This window comes from Engraulis encrasicolus, chromosome 15 (genome assembly GCF_034702125.1).
Source record: "Engraulis encrasicolus isolate BLACKSEA-1 chromosome 15, IST_EnEncr_1.0, whole genome shotgun sequence".
In the NCBI taxonomy this organism is placed as follows: Eukaryota; Metazoa; Chordata; class Actinopteri; order Clupeiformes; family Engraulidae; genus Engraulis; species Engraulis encrasicolus.
This window is the reverse complement of record NC_085871.1, coordinates 3,282,501-3,302,679: the sequence shown is the minus strand read 5'-3', so window position 1 is coordinate 3,302,679 and position 20,179 is coordinate 3,282,501. Positions and strand designations below refer to the sequence as shown.

Genomic DNA, 20,179 nt, shown 5'->3' with positions numbered 1-20,179 from the left:
TTTTCTCTCTTTTTCTCTGTTTTCTTCGTTTTTCTTAGGGATTGGCCCATAGTTTAGGGACACTCCATTGTTTCATCTTCAGTCAATGGACTGAGTCAGATAGGATATGAGTACAAAAACAGCTTTTGAGTCTGAGGAGACAGTTTAATGCCCAGGTGTTGTTTTGGTCCCAGTCCAACTTTGGTGCTTGATGTTGTTGTCCAACCAAAGGTCAGCGAGACTCAGCTCACAGGCTGATTTCACTGACTTCTGACATAAACCGCTTATACTGGCACCGTACCTTATGGGAATGAAATGACCACTGAGTGGAATGGGATAACCCGGAGAGGTTAAACAAGGCCAGTTCTCAATTTCAACATCCGATGCAGGATTATTCCCTTTTGCTAATCCAAACTACAAGAGGGACCTGAAGATGTTGGCAATTGTAATTAATCTCATACGGAGTTTGTTGCTCTGCAAAGCAATCCAGCATCGGTCCCTATACCAATCCCATAAAGTGTCCTTGTGCTGTGTGCATTCAATTAGCCAAAAATACATTTGGTCTAAACAAAAAAGAATAAGTATTGAGGTGAATCAAATATGATTTCTGTGTAGATAATCTAGAACAAGCAGTTCTGCTGCACTTGATTTGACAGGTTTGTGTTAATGCTATATAATCAATACAATCATGCTGTTTTCTTCCTCCTCCGGAGAAGCAACCGGTGTGAATAAACACCGACTCTCTGAATACACACAGATACTGTCGTCTATATTGGCTGACACAGTGTGGTAGGCTACGTGTGGGTGTTGGAGCTCGCCGCAATGCGTTAAAATAGAGAATGGTTGGCGACTGGGGTGGAGACGGAAAAGGCGTGCATGCAGGATGCAAAATAGGTCTACATTTTTTTTTTTTACTGCGATGTCTTCAAATCGCCTCTCTCCTTCGCGGAAAACAGATGGATGGGAAGAGTTTTCTTCCCTTTCCCTTCCCCCTTTCTCCTGTCATGGGCTACTGTACGTGTCAGGAATACAATTTTTGGACGAAACCATTTTCAGGTCATGGTCATGATTTTTTTTTAAATCAACAACTCAACGTGAAAAAGCATCCAAAGTCAGAAGAGAAATCACGTTGTGATAAATTATAAAATGGGATCCGACCTGTGCAGTAAACACGTTCAGCCTTTCACAAAGACCCCCACCAGTATTTATGGCTTCTCGTTACAGCATCTCGGTTCAAAAATAGCATTTCCAAATCCCCACCGTGAAAATGGCTGTTTCTAAAAATAGACCGGAAAGAATGGGAGGCGAGCCAGCGGCTTGCACCCTCCCTCCTCCACGGTCACTGCCAGGCTGCCATGCGGGGATTCCCTGAAGGTCTCTGCAATAGATCGTATGGCACAGGGGTTGATTAATGTCCCTCCTGTTTCAACTTCAGTGCAGCACCGCTTTGAACGTGGAGAAATGAAATAAATGTACATGTAAAATGGTCAACGCCTGTACGTAAAATGATGCCCAACTGGCGCGCATTTCCTTTCATTGCGTACCTTGTTGTGTTTGTACAGTCAGTCACATGTAGTCAACAATTGTTCCCATGCCACAACCAAGCATTCCTTCTTATAGGCTACTAAGCGTTGTTCCCATTGGCGTGTGTGTGTGTGTGTGTTTTTTAATACAAAAATAATCATTTTTTTTGCTTCCTATGTCCATAATTGTTGGATTATTTGTCACGTGTAATCTAAAGTGATGAGATGTTTTATGCTTCCATCATATCACTGCCATGTAATTTAAAAGTTATTATAAACTATATTTATATGAATTGTGGATTGTATGCGGATCCCCCCATTTCAGGATTTTGTGTAATTTATCTATATATCCAAAACAATCCAAACCACATCATGACCATTTACTGACATGTATTAGTTTAGTAGGGATTTATTAGTCTACTATTATCACATCAGATACTGTATTGCATTGCAACCATTCATCCTACATGACAGGAGTAGAAAATGAAAATATCCCTCGTTATGTCAGCCCACCCTTTCTAATGAAATGTATCCACTTGATTCTGATTGCACTCAAGGATGGATTCCTGCACTGGCCTAGGTTACTGCCTGTGAATCATGACAGCATTGTTTTTGAATGAGGATCCAGCTGTCTGAAAGCAATAGAATCTGAAGGAGAGTAATGACTTTCCTTTCCTCACTCACTCACTCACTCACTCACTCACTCACTCACTCACTCACTCACTCACTCACTCACTCACTCACTCACTCACTCACTCACTCACTCACTCACTCACTCAATTCAATTCTGTTCCATCCAATTCGTTCGTTCGTTCGTTCGTTCATTCATTCATTCAATGTATTATGTTGCCCATACAGTTAATCATCTGGATGCTGCAGGTTTCTACTGTAGTGCTCTCTCTCCAACAGCTCTGATGGCATCTGTTGTGAACAATTGCAAGGAAGGTGATTGGGGGATTTGTCCATGCTATTCCAAGTCGTTCATCTCAGTTTCAATAAATGAGATTAGAAAAGCTGTAGGTCATTACAGACTGCAGGCTGAGATGGAAAGGTCTGTGAGCAAGCAGGCAGGCGTCTCTCTCTCTCTCTCTCTCTTTCTCTCTCTCTCTCTCTCTCTCTCTCTCTCTCTCTCTCTCTCTCTCTCTCTCTTTCTCTCTCTCTCTCTCTCTCTCTCTCTCTCTCTCTCTCTCTCTCTCTCTCTCTCTCTGCTTCACCTTCTGCCATTGAGGTATTTATAGAGCAGGTAAGGACCGCAAGGACCAGCTAAGGACACGCCCTGTGCTATTTTCCAAGTGCTTTCAAAGACAAACTGTGCAAGTAGTGGGTAGCTGCTCCAATTACTGTACATATAGCACATATGCACCAGGATGTGAAAGGATGGAGGCTTTTTTAAGCCAGAGTAGGCTACATATTTGTTTTGCAGGTACCTTCTTGTTTCTTTCATGCTCTCATGAAAGCCTCATTACATTACACTACATTACATTACATTACATAACATAACATAACATTACACTACATTGCATTACATTACACTTAGCTGACACATTTCTGTAAACAGATGCCAGAATGGATCAGTTAGACAGTTAATTTCTTTATTAAACATAATCGTATAAACATAAAGCTTCATCATTTTATTTTCATATGCATTTTTTGTCACATTATGTATATACTGTATATAGATCATACTATACACCATTTTCTTTTGCTTGTAACAGTGAGAACAAATAAAAGGCCACATGTTAAAACCGAGTCACAACTAGTATTCAAACAGTGATTTCTTTTTATTGCGCATATATGTACGTTTACAAGGCATACATATATACATACAGATTCATATTATACTCTCTATGACAACATCATATGGTCGTTAACGTTTTTTTTGTTTTGATTTACAACTGGTACACACTGAATCACATATACTTCGTCACCTTTTTTGTTTTCAGGAAAAATATAACATAGGAAAAAAAATCCCAGATTTGGAACACAGGACAAAAGACACTATTGGAGAATTTGCTGATACCTGTTCAAAACACCCACTTCAAATTTAAGGTCTCCGTTCTGTTTTGTTTGTCATTTTCTTCTTTTTTTAACTTACAAGATGTGGTTAATGAGCATGCACGCACTGTACAGTATTTACTGTACTGTACAGTTGTGCTGTGAACTAAAACTAGTGTCAGAGCTCGATCAGCTGAAGTCACGCACACATAGGGAATTGCACTCATCTTGCAGTTCCATAACATGAGAGCATCATGGAAATCACGAGGGCCCACTCAAACACACACACCGCATGTACGCATGCGCACACACACACACGCAAACACACACATACACACACACACACACACACACACACACACACACACACACACACACACACACACACACACACACACACACACACACACACACACACACACACACACACACACACACACACACACACACACACACACACACACACACACACACACACACAAAGACTTCAATGCATAGAATAAGAACAAGAACACAGATGACCTATTTTACATTGATTAAATATTCCCTAGCCTAGTAGTGCTTATTGTAATGTCATCTTGCCTAATGGAGCTATGCCGGCGCATGAAAGTGACTATAGTGAGCTTGCCTACGTCCACAGCACAGTACAGAAATCTGGCAATGTCTACAGAGAAAATATGGACCCATGTGTCTGCTGCTTCACCCTCTTCCTCTGTCCATCAAAACCCTTTTTTCCGTGACTGGGTTTGAAGCGATGTAAGTGTTTTTTGTTTGTTTATTTGTTTTCAGTCGCCCGAGTTTGGAGGCAGAATCGCTAAACTGTTACATTGAACCACAGCCAAGAACAATTCATGTTGATGAAACCGCTTAATGTGTTCGCTTGAAGATGTGTTACGATGGTTTGTGATTCATGACAACCAAGTGCTGTTTTAAAATCTTTCTGCCAACCAGGACTGGAACCATTGTTCTGATAACATATCTTCCTGTGCACCAATACCAATGAATAATCTTTAAGATGGTTTGAATATTATCCCTAATGAATGGCCCTAATGAATGGCGGTCACAATGACATTGTGTGGTCATAAGTGAGTCATGACAGTGTCACCTTGATAAGGTCAAGGTCATGACACACAAGATGATGGATCCTACCACCCACCCCCCACCCTCACACCCAATTGCACAACACTGGGGTGCATTAGTTTCTTTGTTGTTTGCAATGTATACCACATTGACAACTACCCAAGTTGCTAACCAGCGAATAACTCTGCTTTTTGAGAAACGCATCCCAGATCAATGAAAGCAGTGATTTCCGAGTAGAGCACACTGACATGCTTAGGGGCTACGTCTTGAAATGCAGATTTGAGTTATCGATTTTGTCTAAAAGGATAGTCACATGCTGTACAATGCTGTTGGAAGACTTTATTAAGTGGTACAGGTTCTCTATCAGTGGTTTTGAAGAAAATCTAAAGCACCTTCAAAACCTCAGGTCCTCGCCTAACATTACCAGTGTCGTTTTGTATGTCTACGTAGTATTCATGTGTTTAACAATTATCTGTGAAGGTGTGTGAATTTCTGGATTCACTATTCGAAACTCACTCTTTTCAGCATAGAGCGAATGGCTAAATGAAATGAATGACATGCCATGGTTATTTATGATGTAACAGAGATCACATGTGATGTCCATACAGTAAGTAAGGCACTATATTATGGAGGTGGAGAATATACAACCTCATACAAGCTGCATCTACTGCCTTGTGCACAATTCTATCCACAACACCTCTACCTAATAATGACACATGCCTTATTGCTTATCATACTCTCATGCCTACCAAACTAAGTTAGATCTAGGCTATTGGCTCTTTATTAGCTGCTACTTGGCTTTATTATATATGCTTTCCCCCTTTATCATCTTCTCTGACAGTCAACCATTTTCTTCTTATTGTGATGTGAATGTAAAAGGGTAAAGATGCATAAAGACAGGTGATTCATGCGGTGAAACAGAGAGAATGGACATCGTCTGACAGTACCGTAAACATGTGGAAAACACACTGATTATGCAAATAAATAACACCTCAAATGAAAGCTCCTCAATCAATCATCATCATCATCATCATCATCATCATCATCATCATCATCATCATCATCATCATCATCATCACCACCACCACCACCACCACTCACTATGGGTAATGCTCTCTGCATGACCATTTGCCGAAGCTGTATTTCAATCGTGGAGTTAGGCCAATGAGCTGCACTTATTCATGGCCCACCCGGCGGTATAAAATCGCCCTGCACATACTCAGAACCTTATTCTGGTCTCTCTTAGCCCGTGATTTTGCCAGCATCCTCTTTGACCGTCTACCAGAGTGTGCCTACACAAGGCCGTTCACTGACATTTCAGGATTAGCAGCTCTACTTAGTCGAAAGTCTCTCTGACCGAGTACTTTTCGTGCCGTCTTTGTTGTTTTGTTCGCTAAACTGTGTTACCCAAACCCCATCAAACTTTCTGCTGACTCACTGTTGCCCCGCTAGCATGCTAGTAAGTCTTAGGCTGTGTCTCAAATCACGCACTTGTGCACTTCGGGCACTGTTTTTCAGTGCCTAGGGCACTCACGCTGAAAGTTTCAGTTGAGCCAGTGCACTGAAAGTGCCAGGATGATCCCCTAACAATGGCGGGAAAATGTAGTGCTTGAATGATGGACACTGCATGCACTAAACGGCGGCCATGTTGACAATGACACGGAGGATATGTGTTCAGTAGAAGAGTTTGGTCAACAGTCTCCTAATTCGGTAAGTAATGTTGATGGGACACCAACCTTTTCATGCCAACCAAAGTATTGTATGTGTGATTGTTGTCCATTAGGGTGAGGGAAATGGAAATACAAGCACCAGATGCTGTGCATTGGAAACAGTAGCCAACTCATATTTTGGCGAACTAATGCCATGCTCAGCCATCACTTCCAGCGAGGGCACAGTGCATAGTGCTCAAACTTTTCCACGACACTATGCACTAAAGACCTCAGTGCGCAAGTGTGTGATTTGAGACATAGCCTTAGTCTTAGGAGGCAGGATAGACCCATACCCCACCCTCATCCTCTTTTGCCAGTGTTTCCAGATGGAAGATGTTGAACTATCATACTGAAACCTCCAATTTTTAGTTTAGGAGGAAATTATCGCACATGAACCAAATGGATGTTTCAAGGCACCTGAAAGAAAGCTCTATACTGATCATAAATGAAAGTTTGTTCTCCTTATTGATCGTACTGAGGACTAAATTATGGTACAAATACAACAATTATCATACACCTGGCAACCCTGTCTTTTGCTCTCCTTTTTTTCACATTACCACCACCAGACACCTATGAGTTGATTCCTGTTACGTCTCCCCAAACAAGCGTGGTGCCCCCAATCCTTCACTTACATTGATGTACACAGATGATTTGTTGGTGTGTGCGTGTGTGTGTGTGTGTGTGTGTGTGTGTGTGTGTGTGTGTGTGTGTGTGTGTGTGTGTGTGTGTGTGTGTGTGTGTGTGTGTGTGTGTGTGTGTGTGTGTGTGTGTGTGTGTGTGTGTGTACCTTCATGAGGCTACTGCTATTGGAGCACACCAAGATGGTGGGGCCGAAATCCTGAATCCCACATGTTTTGACCCCTTTTGCTGGGGTAGTTTTGTCGTTACTGGTAAAAGTGAAAGTGTAAAAACATATCCTCACTTATAGGTTAGGGATTGTTTTGGTTTGGGCACAGTTCAGCATTTTTTAGCTATACAGTAGTTAGGGTTACCGGTAATATGAATGGAAGTCAATGGGAGGCCCCCACAAAGATATTAAGATGGGGCAGTGTGTGTGTGTGTGTGTGTGTGTGTGTGTGTGTGTGTGTGTGTGTGTGTGTGTGTGTGTGTGTGTGTGTGTGTGTGTGTGTGTGTGTGTGTGTGTGTGTGTGTGCGCGCGCATGCATGCGTGCACATGTGTGTGTGAGTGTGTGTTCACCTCACCAACTGGTACTTGAATGAACTGGAGTGTAAAATTCAACACAGCGCCCTCACCTGGGTCTGATACCTCATTGGCCTATCCTGTCATCTCATCTCACACACACACACACACACACACACACACACACACACACACACACACACACACACACACACACACACACACACACACACACACACACACACACGCAAGCACGCACGCTCACACACACAGACCAAAAAGAAAAGAAAGAAAAAACATTTTGCAGGGTTGGTGGGACCCAAGGGTGTGTTTGTGTGTTTGCAACAGTACCACCTGCCTCCCTGCTCCAAACAACTGGGTCATCTAGCGACGTCGCTACCTAGCTGCTGCTGCTGTTTGCTGCTGGAGGATGGAGACCAGTGTTGCCAGATGTGTCTGATCAAATTCCGCCCAAAAGGTTCTCAAAAACCACCCAAATGCGCTAAGTTCCGCCCAAATTCAACAAATTATGGGCCCTAAACGGCTGGAAAAAAACCCGCCAAATGGCCAATTTTTCCCGTTTTTACCCGCAGACGCTCATCCCAAGTAGCCCAATCTGGCAACACTGATGGAGACAGTGCTCTGCTTTGCAGGCGACTAATCCAATGTCTCGCTGTTTAAATATAAACCCTCACGAATGTTTCTGAAGATAGCGGAGGCCCAAAGCCAGAGAAAGAGAGGAAGAGCGGCTCCCGTTAAGAAACACCTACCGGCTTTTTCAGATGTGGCTGTGTTCTCTCATGCCCTTGCAGCCGGAGAACCGTGCTGCTGAGGTCCTGAAAAACTGTTGTGGGCTGTTTTAAAAATGTGACCATTTGTTGTTAATGACTGTTATACATGCGTAGTAATAGGCATATAGTTATAGGTGGCTAAAAGTTGCTTACGTGTCATGTCGAGTGTGCATGAATGTAATACATGAATGTAGTATGTAACACTTTATTTTAGGGTTCACATATGTATGAATGTATGTCTACTAGTCTGTATAAATGACTAGTATGAAAACCTGTGTTGAGCAAAAACGATCATTCGTTAGGTGTGAGTTCACACATTTCTTGTCCATTGCCAATAGACTTAGAGATAAGGGTTAGATAATTTACCCTACCTAGAAAATGTTCCAAATGTCAGAGATATTGAACTGTGTGAAATGCATTGAATGTCTCCAAGCCATTTAGAGAAGCAACATTGCTGGACATGAATTATGGGCTGAATGACAGAGGAAGTGGAATGTCACATAATGATGTCAGTTATGACAATGGCTGACAACACATTAAGTTTCAAATAGCAGTTAGTCGGCTTGGTCATGAGTAAAATAACTGAAAATGATGCTCTGTTTTGTTCTTTCTGCTTGATTAATCTAAGGTAATTATGGGTATTTATTTGTCTTAATATTACGTAAAAACAATCATAAACAATCCTCTATACTCTGTACTGTATGATCTCTCTCTCTCTCTCTCTCTCTCTCTCTCTCTCTCTCTCTCTCTCTCTCTCTCTCTCTCTCTCTCTCTCTCTCTCTCTCTCGCATTTTCTGCCCCACCCCACCACCCCATTCCTCCACTCTCTCTCTGGGTATACATCTATGTATTATCTATGTATTTGGAAAATATGAGCGCACATCATGTCAGTTACTAGGCTGAAAGGAATGGACTGTCATTCATTCGCTACGTCTAAGACACGCTTGGCTTTTCTCTCCTCCCCCTACACCCTCTCTCTCTCTCTCTCTCTTCCTTAAAGCTCCACTCTTGATCTTAGATCACCCGCTGCATCATGCCGACAGAGGCATTATATAAGGGTGCATGTTCATGAATGAATATTCTCTCTCTGTGTGTGTGTGTGTGTGTGTGTGTGTGTGTGTGTGTGTGTGTGTGTGTGTGTGTGTGTGTGTGTGTGTGTGTGTGTGTGTGTGTGTGTGTGTGTGTGTGTGTGTGTGTGTGTGTGTCTCTCTCTCGGATACAAAGTGCCTTATGACAATGTTTTATGCCTTTTCTCCTACACAGCCTACCACTGAACCATCACCACAAAGTCTTTCCACACTCTTAACTCAAACACCTTTGAATTCATGCACCCCCCAAACCATCATTCCCATCCACCAGTTGACAAATGAAATGATCAAAACCAATGATAACCAATCAAAACATTTATTTATCAAAAATAGATCATAAAATGAAAAGACAAAATGTCCAAATCAATGGCAATAATTAGAAATTAGAAAATCAACTTAAAAAAGACAAAAATAACAATAATAGAACGAAACAAACAAAGAAATGCATCATACTTCCACAAGGAAGTCCCAGAATCAGTGATGATGAGCGCTTGAAATGGCATGATCAATCGTTCAACATAACCAGGCTATTGCTTTCAATGCTTTACAGTGTAGCTATTGCGTACTCTATGCATGCTCTACTTTAACACACTCACAAGTTGTGCAGATGACAGTGATGGACAGGGCCAGTGATGTCATAACTACCAAAACCAGGCCTGGTTCATCCAATAGGGATTCTAATTCAGTCCCAATTGTGCCTGCCAAACCCTAGACTGGTCCAGGAAACAAGTTTGAACTTTTACTCTTTCGTAAGCTCTAGAAAGCTTTTTTTTCCAAGTCAAATACTTGATGGGAACCTTTGACGTTCAAATATTTTGAAGGTACCTTCAGAGTTGGCCTATCTGTTGTTGTTCGTTTCATATAGCTGCTTTTTCCCATCTGGCTGAAGTATGTGGACATTGAAAAAATAGCAATAGTAAATATGAAAAAAATAGTAAAAGAACAGCTTTAAAAAAGTAAAAGGGCCACTAATTTCCTGAACCACAACAGACATCAAACGGTATTGCAACTTCCCCTCACAGATCAGTGTTTCCCACAGAAATTTTGGAAACTATGGGGGCAGCCGGGGTTTATTTTGTCCGGGTGAGGGGGGGTCTTCTCACACGGGCCTTTTTTGGGGGGGGTTGTATTCTTGCAGCGTAAATGCAAAACGGCAAAACAATGACTACAGTATGACATTGGCGCATGGAGAAACTGTAGGCCTGGGCCTATATTTCAGCCATTTATATTTTGAGAAATAAGGCTACATAAGATTTTACCCATGACTTGTATAATAGTAGTACATTGTCATTGTCAAAAAATGCAGTACAGTGAATAATTTCTGTTTACAACAGTTTCATTCGTCCCTCATGCAGGGGTCTGAGAAACAATAATAAAACAAAATAGGAGCAGAGATAAGAATTTAAGAGCACTGTGAAATTGTTAACGCATAGACAAAAAGGGTCTTAGAGGGTAGGCTATGCCTTTTCCCCCACACATATCTGTAGGCGTACACATTCTACATGAGGGGTGCTGGTCACAGGGCCAGTTTTTCCAAATTCCTCCCATTAAAAGGGCTGAAAATTATATTACACATTTATGTCTATATTCACATTCATTACACATTAATTTCTATATGCAGCCCGATGTCTCCTCTGCTGTGTCAATGAAGGTCTGTCACCAAACTCATTACAACTGTAAAACAAAGCCTAGGGAGTGTTAGTAAACTCATCCCAACTGTCCCTTCTCTGAAGGTTTTTTTATATTGCTCCCAAACCCAAGTAAACTACAACAACTTGACTAGGCTTTTGATCCCTGTCTTTCAAGCACTTGTGGTTCTCTCTATAGCAGGGGTGCCCAACCTTTTTTTTAACCAAAATCTACCAAGTCAAATTCAAGGATGTCAGTATGAAAATTTAAGACCACCATTTATTAATCACCATTATTATGAACAAAATGTTTTCAGTAGGCTACTATGGCCGTATCTTTTCAGTGTGTTTTTAAAGTGTGTTGAATAGCCTATCTTTACAAAGCAATGCAGCACTGATAGTATGCAGAGATAATTTCAGTCATACACAAGTCATAAACAACTGAAACAATTTCAAAATGATAAACATTTGGTATATAAAAGGCACATAGGCCCTATTTCTAAAATATGTTGAAGCATGGTATAGGCTACAAATTAAAAAGGGCTCAGAAATTCACCATTTGTTATGGGTAAATAGTAGGCTACTATGAGAGAGAGAGAGAGAGAGACAGAGAGAGAGAGAGAGAGAGAGAGCAATGAGAGAACTCATTGGATTGGTTAACACCCCTGTTAAGTGTGACTTCTTCTATGAAGGTTTTTTTTTTTCAGCTCTCTGGGACAGTAGCACAGCAAAGGCTTTCTATTGTGAGTTTGGCCAATCGTTTTGTCCACAACTGAAGCAAGAAACAGCACAAATTGAAGTGAATTCCATACATGTCAACAACTAACATTTCCCTTACACGCGGCACGCGATGTAAACGCAGTTAGCGATGATGCATGCGACTAGCGATTTGGACGAAGATCCTCGCATATCGGCGTGTCATAACGCATCGTTGCGCACATGTTCTGTTACTCACCCGATGTTACACGTGTGCACACATGAATCAACTGTACGGTCACTTCCTAATGCTTTCCCCTCATTCTGTGTTACCGTGGGACTACTTATCTAACCAATACAGAGTCTATAGGATGTATTTACTCCAGGAGGAAAATGCGAAGGAAATTCAAAATCGTAATTCAAATCGTTTTAACAAAAACGGATATCGTTAAAAAAAATTTTTTTAAAAAAATATTTTTATTTTTTTTATTTTTTTTACATTTTCGTAAACTATGGCGGCAAAATTTAAACTATGGCGGGCCGCCATAGTTTCCTCAATGTATGGGAAACACTGCAGATGCATATAAAAATATCACATACCACACACAGATGCTCCCAATGCCTCATAAATGACACACACGCTGACATACAGTACATCTATATGAGCTTCTTTTTCATGGAAAAATAAATGACCTTCTTTTTTACTTTTATAGTTTTGGGGCACTGGTGCCTTTAGCTAATGTTTTTGTGTTTTATTCTGCTTCTGTTTCATTTTCTGCATGGAAAAGTGGGAGAAGAATTTTGAACATATTGCATATGATTACCACTGACCAGGAACAGTCAATGACGTGTCTGACATCATCCTACAGTACCTCATAGTTACATAGAGGACACACACACACACACACACAAACACACAAACACACAAACACACACACACACACACACACACACACACACACACACACACACACACACACACACACACACACACACACACACACACACACACACACACACACACACACACACACACACACACACACAGACGCACAACTGTGAAATCAACACCTTGCTTTAAACTTCTGCTTTGCAGTAAACCCTGCTTCTTTCTGGAAAGGAAATAAGTGAAAGCTCGAATGGTGGACCAATGAAATAAACAGGTCAAGACATTTGAAATACGGTGAGCTAAGACTCAAACAAGCTGCAAGCTTTGACATTTGAAACTGTCCATTTAGCTGTTTTTATCGCCTTAATTACATGTGTTTGTGCACATGCATGCATAATGCGTGTGTGTGTGTGTGTGTGTGTGTGTGTGTGTGTGTGTGTGTGTGTGTGTGTGTGTGTGTGTGTGTGTGTGTGTGTGTGTGTGTGTGTGTGTGTGTGTGTGTGTGTGTGTGTCTGTGTGTCTGTGTCTGTGTGTGTGCGTGTGCTGACGTGCACGCGCGCACGAGTGTGTGTGTCTGTGTGTTTCACAAAATATGCTGTCCAGGTGTTAAAGCTTTTGTTTAAATTATAACATACATGAGTGGACTGAGGTAGATGCCATTGACAAAGGAGATAGCGCGCGCGCACACACACACACACACACACACACACACACACACACACACACACACACACACACACACACACACACACACACACACACACACACACACACACACACACACACACACACACACACATTGTATACACACACATTTACTCACAATCTGACAATCACAGTTATTCACAGAGAGGCATCATGTCCTCCTCCCCTGTAGGACGTATGGCCTGCAGCAGACTTGCATTTGATCTGTGTATCCCTGCAGCAGCGTTAAACCCAGACAGACAGACAAACAGACAGGGAGGCAGACAGACAGACGGACAGACAGGGGAACCGGAGCAGAGGTACGGGAAGGTCAAAGCAGAAAGCCAATTCACTGTCATCACATACGTATATTCCTACCACTAATATTCTCTTATCAAAATAACAAAATGTGATTTAATAAATAAAATCAAAAGCATTCATTATCCTATCATTAAAACATGTCCTCAGAAACAATTAGATAGAAAAAAAACCTATGACACTGTTAGAAAAATAGAGATTTAACGGCATGAACGTCACCTGTCTGTCAAAAAGCAATAAATTATTGGGATGGTTGGTTGGTTGAACGATGATATCAAAGAGCTCACTTCTTTCTCCTTGTACCCACAGTTTTGTCTACAGGTGCCTAAGCATATAGCGAGTTTTCTTTCCTTTTTTGTGTAATCCATGTTTCCATGCTGTATAGCTTCCAAGCATGCAGTAGTTATGATTTGGTATAGCACGATTATGCCGTGTGTACATAAACTTAACACCAACAACATTGCTGTGCTGAAACTTACAGTTTTCAATGTCGGCTCCACACACACAATGAAAACTTCCCCTGGTGTTTCTCCTCTCCTCTGCAAGAGGAACATTTGCTTCTATCACCTACCTATTCTCTATCTCTCTAACTCTACCTATTCCCTCCCAGAGACAAAAAGTGATCTTGAAGCCATTCGTGATTCTGTACACATACAACATATAATGTACTGTAAAAGTATGGTGGTGTGATTCAAGTAATGCATTCGGTACCTCAGGGGTTCGTCCTGACAAGCCACCACTTGTCTTCTCGTCCTTTCTCTCTTTCTCTTTTGCTTTCTCTTTCTCTCCTTCTCCGTCTTGCTGTATTGTGGACATCAGTGGGTGATTTTTGTTTGTTTTTGTCAGCGTGGTGTGTGGAGAACAATCTCTGTCCGACTTGGTTAGCCTCCTGCCTTGTTTAGGCGTGTGCCCTTCCTCCTCGACAGAAGGTTATAGAGGATTCTGTGTTCTTGCTTATGTCCAGGGTTGAAAGCCCTTGCAAGGACAATACAGCATGATTGAGAGCCGGGACTACAAAGACCTCCAGATGTTCATTGAAGTATTTGCATGTCCGTCTTGAGTCTGGGTTGATTTGTGTGTGTGTGTGTGTGTGTGTGTGTGTGTGTGTGTGTGTGTGTGTGTGTGTGTGTGTGTGTGTGTGTGTGTGTGTGTGTGTGTGTGTGTGTGTGTGTGTGTGTGTATGAGTGTGCGTGCGTGCGTGCGTGCGTGCGTGCGTGCGTGCGTGCGTGCGTGCGTGCGTGCGTGCGTGCGCTCCTTTTTTGCAGTGCATGGGGCTCGGTGATGGTCAAACACACACACTCCCCAAGTTCTGCATATGAGTGAGTTTCTGCATGTGAGTGTGTATGATGATGTTGAAGAGAGAGAGAGAGAGAGAGAGAGAGAGAGAGAGAGAGAGAGAGAGAGAGAGAGAGAGAGAGAGAGAGAGAGAGAGAGAGAGAGAGAGAGAGAGAGCGAGCGAGAAGGTATACTGGTACTCCTGCAGTGGTATGACAGAGAAGGGAGGAGTCAAATTCGCTGTTGTTTTGCGTGAAGAACATCTTCATCCATCCATCCCCCTGCGAAGGAAAAGAGGAGAGAGGGTCAGATGTGGTCCCCGTTGTCCAGGGGCATTGTTTCTCAACAGCGTCATCGCTAACTACGTTTGCAACTTACTTGGTTGCAATGCATTTCCCCATAGCCAGCCTACTACAGTAAGTTGCTAACACATTAGCAATGATGCTTTCGAGAAACGGGCCCTGCTGACTGGCTAATGTACTAACTGAGGCCCAAAGGAGACATTAACTTACAGTGCACTTCAGACGCTAGCTCTGTCTTCATGACAGTGCCAAAAACAACACAGTCTATAATAATCCACAGTGAATCTGTCAGTGTTAATTCAAGAATTCCTTACTGAGAAATTCAAGACTGAACAGTCAAACTGTTGGTCCTACTCACAGTGTTGAATTACGTGTAACACCGCAACATTTACTGTGTAGTGAAATTGGCAAACCAAGGTACAGTAAAAGGACACTGTACACAATAACATTGTAAAACAATAGCTACCGTAGTATAGTAGGTGCTCTGTGTAATATTTGTAGCTGTTTCATTCCAGACCTCATGTTGCCCATTCACAAATGTTGTCATGAATACTTACCACCACCATCAAATTATAAGTATTCATTTTGACTGGGAAAATTACACATTTTATAGGCCTACATGAAAAGGTGGAGGTTCTCCATATCCACCATTTTGAATGTCCAGAAATAGACATTTTTAGCTGCAAAACGTACTGTACTTTGGTCATACTAGTAAATATTAGTTTATTTTTTAGTACATATTCATGAAAAGAAAATTTGGCATTAGGCAGCACAGTTTCAATGAGCAGCATAGTTGCCATACCTACTCTGGCCACCATCCTACACAGTGCATCTTTAAAGGGACACTGTGCAGGAAATGGTCAAAAAAGGTACTGCAACTATGCTGCTCATTGAAACTGGGCTGCCTATTGCCAAATTTGATCTGTACATGAAAGTTTACTAAGTAATAAACAAATATTTTCTAGTATGGTCTAAGTAGTCATTTTTTGCAGCTAAAAATGGCTACTTTTGGAAAGTCAAAATGGAGGACCATGGAGAAGATCCCCCTTTTCATGTATGAAAAGTGCAATTTTTCCAGTCATAATGAATACTTAGAATTTGATGGTGGTGGTAAGTATTCATGAAAAAGGTAATATTAGTGAATGGGCAGCATGAAGTCTGGAAATAAACAACTAAAAATCTCACACAGTGTCCCTTTAAGGGTTTATGGAAGCGACCAGTTATTTGCAGGCAGTGGCGTGTACAGACATTTTGGCGGGCAGGTGCTCAAGGGTGTGGGGGCATTTTTGTCTAGTACGGCAGTGTTCCCAAACCTTTTTTGTCTTGTGTACCTCCAAGCCTTTTCGTTGTGCCATGAGTACCCCTTAAGTCAAGTTCTATATCGCTTTCTCCATCTCAAAGCTCCATATATTTGTTAAAAATTTTCCAAGTACCCCCTGCAGTGTGCTCGCGTACCCCCCTAGTGGTACACGTACCCCTGGTTGGGAAACACTGTAGTACGGCAAAGGGGCATGTGCCTTAGTTCCACCTCATCCCTATCTGTGCACACCTATGCTTGGAGGAAAAGGTTAGTGACAGTGTTTTGTAAAGGTACCACACTGGATTGTTGGCCATTTTGAGATGCCCATGTGATAAAAAGGTGATTTGTGCGGCCCATCATCACAATTTTTTTACAACCACATATACAACAGTTTGGCAGATACGTCTGTAAATCCCAGTGTGGCAGGGGACTCACTGCAGGGGAGGACTAGACAGATCGACTAACGCTAGACAGATAAGATACTAATTCTGAAGGAAATCCTGGTAATTATATGCATATTCTGTGATTTGCAGATGTCAGGGGGATTATATCTTCACAGACTCCTTTGATATGCATTATTCATTTTAGCATGCCTTTGTATACAGTCCTAATGACCTTTACGTTTTTTTTTAGGTCGAGAAGGATCTCAGGGACTTCTTTTGTATATACACTGAAACAGGTGTGAAACTTAAACGTTTTCCCCACCAGTCACTGTGGCAGGTAGATTCTAAAATCTACCAGTCACTCACAATTTTTACCAGTCACCATTTTTACCAGTTCATATTCAACCGTTCCAAACATTGTAATGCCAAGTAAGATTATTGTCTGATCAATACTTTTGTTTCCGAGGTCATAAATTCAGTTATTGTGATGCCGATAACTCTTTTCATTAAAAATTTGCTTAAACATTTGATGTTGGATGCTGCGTATATTCAGCGCCTGTAGAAAAATTTCACCCGTCAAGGTGACTGGTGGGTTGACATATTTCACCTGCCAAAGGCCAAATTCACCCTATTATTCAGTACAATATAGTAACATCAGAACGAAAATCATATTAGACAACATTTGTTGACATCTTTGTTCAAGACAAAGCAGCATGCAAGGGAGGATGGGAAAATGCTGTGTCATCTTTTGCACAAAAAGAAGCAGTGCACATTAAAATGTTAAAATACTCAAGGTGTGCGTGTGTGTGTGTGTGTGTGTGTGTGTGTGTGTGTGTGTGTGTGTGTGTGTGTGTGTGTGTGTGTGTGTGTGTGTGTGTGTGTGTGTGTGTGTGTGTGTGTGTGTGTGTGTGTGTGTGTGCTTGTCTGTCTTTGACTGTGTGCGAGGTGTTTTTCTTTGAGTGTGTGTGTGTGTGTGTGTGTGTGTGTGTGTGTGTGTGTGTGTGTGTGTGTGTGTGTGTGTGTGTGTGTGTGTGTGTGTGTGTGTGTGTGTGTGTGTGTGTGTGCGCGCGCGTGCGTGTGTGTGTGTGTGTGTGTGTGTGTGTGTGTGCGCGCGCATTGCATGCGTGCGTGTGTGTGTGTGTGCGTGCTCGGGTTGGGGGACGTTACACTGCTACTGCTGCTGCTCGACTGAGGAACATATCTCGGGAGCTCAGTGTAACTGTGACACCAAACCGTCACAAGGAATTATGCACAACACGTCAGCGACGTCACATCTCCTCGGCACGCTCCACTCAGCTCTGCTCTGCTCCGCTCCTATCCGTTCCTCGCCGCATGGCTGACAGCGGGAACTAGCTTTTGCTCTCGATCCCTTTTCCCTTTGCCCATGCTCGGGAAGACTGAGCCTTTTGCCTTCTACAAAACCAAGATGGCTCTCTGTCTTAGTTATACATATAGGATTTTATGGAGGGAACAGTATCTTACCATATGATGCTGGTAAATAAACAGTGGTTCGTAACAATGTACCTTTGCCCACGCTCAAAAAGACTTGGATTTTGCCTTATTAAAAACAAAGATGGCTCTTGTTCTGCTTTTTGTAATGTGATGAGTGGTATGTACAATATCATATGATCAATAAACAGTGGTTCAAAACCATGTTACGTCTACCCATGCACAGAAAGACTGCCTTTTGCCTTCCAAGCTGGGGCGGAGCTATAGGGCGGGGGGGGGGTGGGGGGGGGGGGGGGGGGGGGGGGGGGGGGGGGGGGGGTGGCTGTGCTGCCGTATGGATAGTTGGGGCTCTATTATGAGCTTGGCAGACTGCGTGTTGGGCGTCATAAGTGTTTTGGCCCGGGCCCTGTGTACATTTGTTCTGCCAGTACAAAGTACAAATATGGTGCTTGTTCCTCTTTCCTCCTGCTGCTGTTTTTTTTGCCATACTAATATTTGTGCATAGGTGTTCACAATGTGAAGATCTGTACATATTGTATCATAGGAGGTTGATATATGTTGGTACCTTTGTCCATGGCCAGAAAGACTCTACCTTTTGCCCTCTAAATGCTGCTCTTATTCTGCCTTTCTGCTGGTGTTGAGGATTTTTAGTATCAACATCACTTGATACTATGAATAGCTGTGCTTATCATAGACAACCTTTCAGAGCTATACCCTATCATAGTATTTTGTTCATCAAGAGGTCTGTAGACCCATATCATAGACCAAATTCTACAACACCAATTATAATAGGCCTACCCTCCTATACCTACAATATATAGGGTACCCTATACGATAAAGAGCTGCACATACATACTATAAAGGGTGTATTCCATGTGTTTTTGATGTAAGCAGCTGTGCATATCACAGGGTTTTGGAATATAAAAATGCCCAAACATAACTATGTACCTTTCCTGATGCTCAGAGGGACAGTGTCTTTTGCTAAAGAAGAGGCGATAACACTTTACTTAAAGCCCATTCTATAGTGCATTATGAACATATTTATAATGAATTATAAATGCTTCGTGATGTATTATATCAACAGTTACATCTAGCTTATTATGCATTATAAATACAAGGGAGCTATTGATTTATTGATTTATATTTATCCTAAGGCATTATTAGCTAGATGTATGGTTATAACTGTTGATATAACACATCATGAAGCATTATGAATGTCGCCATAATGCATTGTGACTAATTATGATGCGCATTATAAGTTGTTATAAATGTGCTCATAATGCGCTACAGATATGGGTTCCATAGAAAGTGTTACCGAAGACGCCTTTCCTTTGGCATTGTTCCTCAGTGGTGGAACAATCTCCCAGACGCAGCAAGACTAGGCGCATCTCTCTAAACCTTCAAGAAGACTGCTCTCTTTCGTGACTATCTACCACACTAATTATTGAGCTGCCCCAGTCCCGGCCCACACTCCAGTGTAGTCTGGCATGATTTGTAGGCAGCACAATACTTTACCACTGTGTCTGTAGGCAGCACAATACTTTACCACTGTGTCTGTAGGCAGCACAATACTTTACCACTGTGTCTGTAGGCAGCACGATACTTTACCACTGTGTCTGTAGGCAGCACGATACTTTACCACTGTGTCTGTAGGCAGCACGATACTTTACCACTGTGTCTGTAGGCAGCACGATACTTTACCACTGTGTCTGTAGGCAGCACGATACTTTACCACTGTGTCTGTAGGCAGCACGATACTTTACCACTGTGTCTGTAGGCAGCACGATACTTTAGCACTGTGTCTGTAGGCAGCACGATACTTTACCACTGTGTCTGTAGGCAGCACGATACTTTACCACTGTGTCTGTAGGCAGCACGATACTTTAGCACTGTGTCTGTAGGCAGCACGATACTTTACCACTGTGTCTGTAGGCAGCACGATACTTTAC

The 20,179-nt window shown here is 42.2% G+C and overlaps 1 protein-coding gene across 2 annotated transcripts in view; it reads right to left on the bottom strand.

Moving 5' to 3' along the window:
• Window positions 1-14,755: 14,755 nt before the first annotated feature.
• The window catches only part of LOC134463634 (shaker-related potassium channel tsha2-like), an 18,795-nt gene continuing 13,371 nt past the window's right edge, over window positions 14,756-20,179 (bottom strand). For both annotated transcript variants that reach the window (XM_063216822.1, XM_063216821.1), the window contains exon 2: window positions 14,756-15,077. The gene's annotated coding sequence lies outside the window, so the exon portion shown is untranslated. The remainder of the gene's footprint in view (window positions 15,078-20,179) is intronic.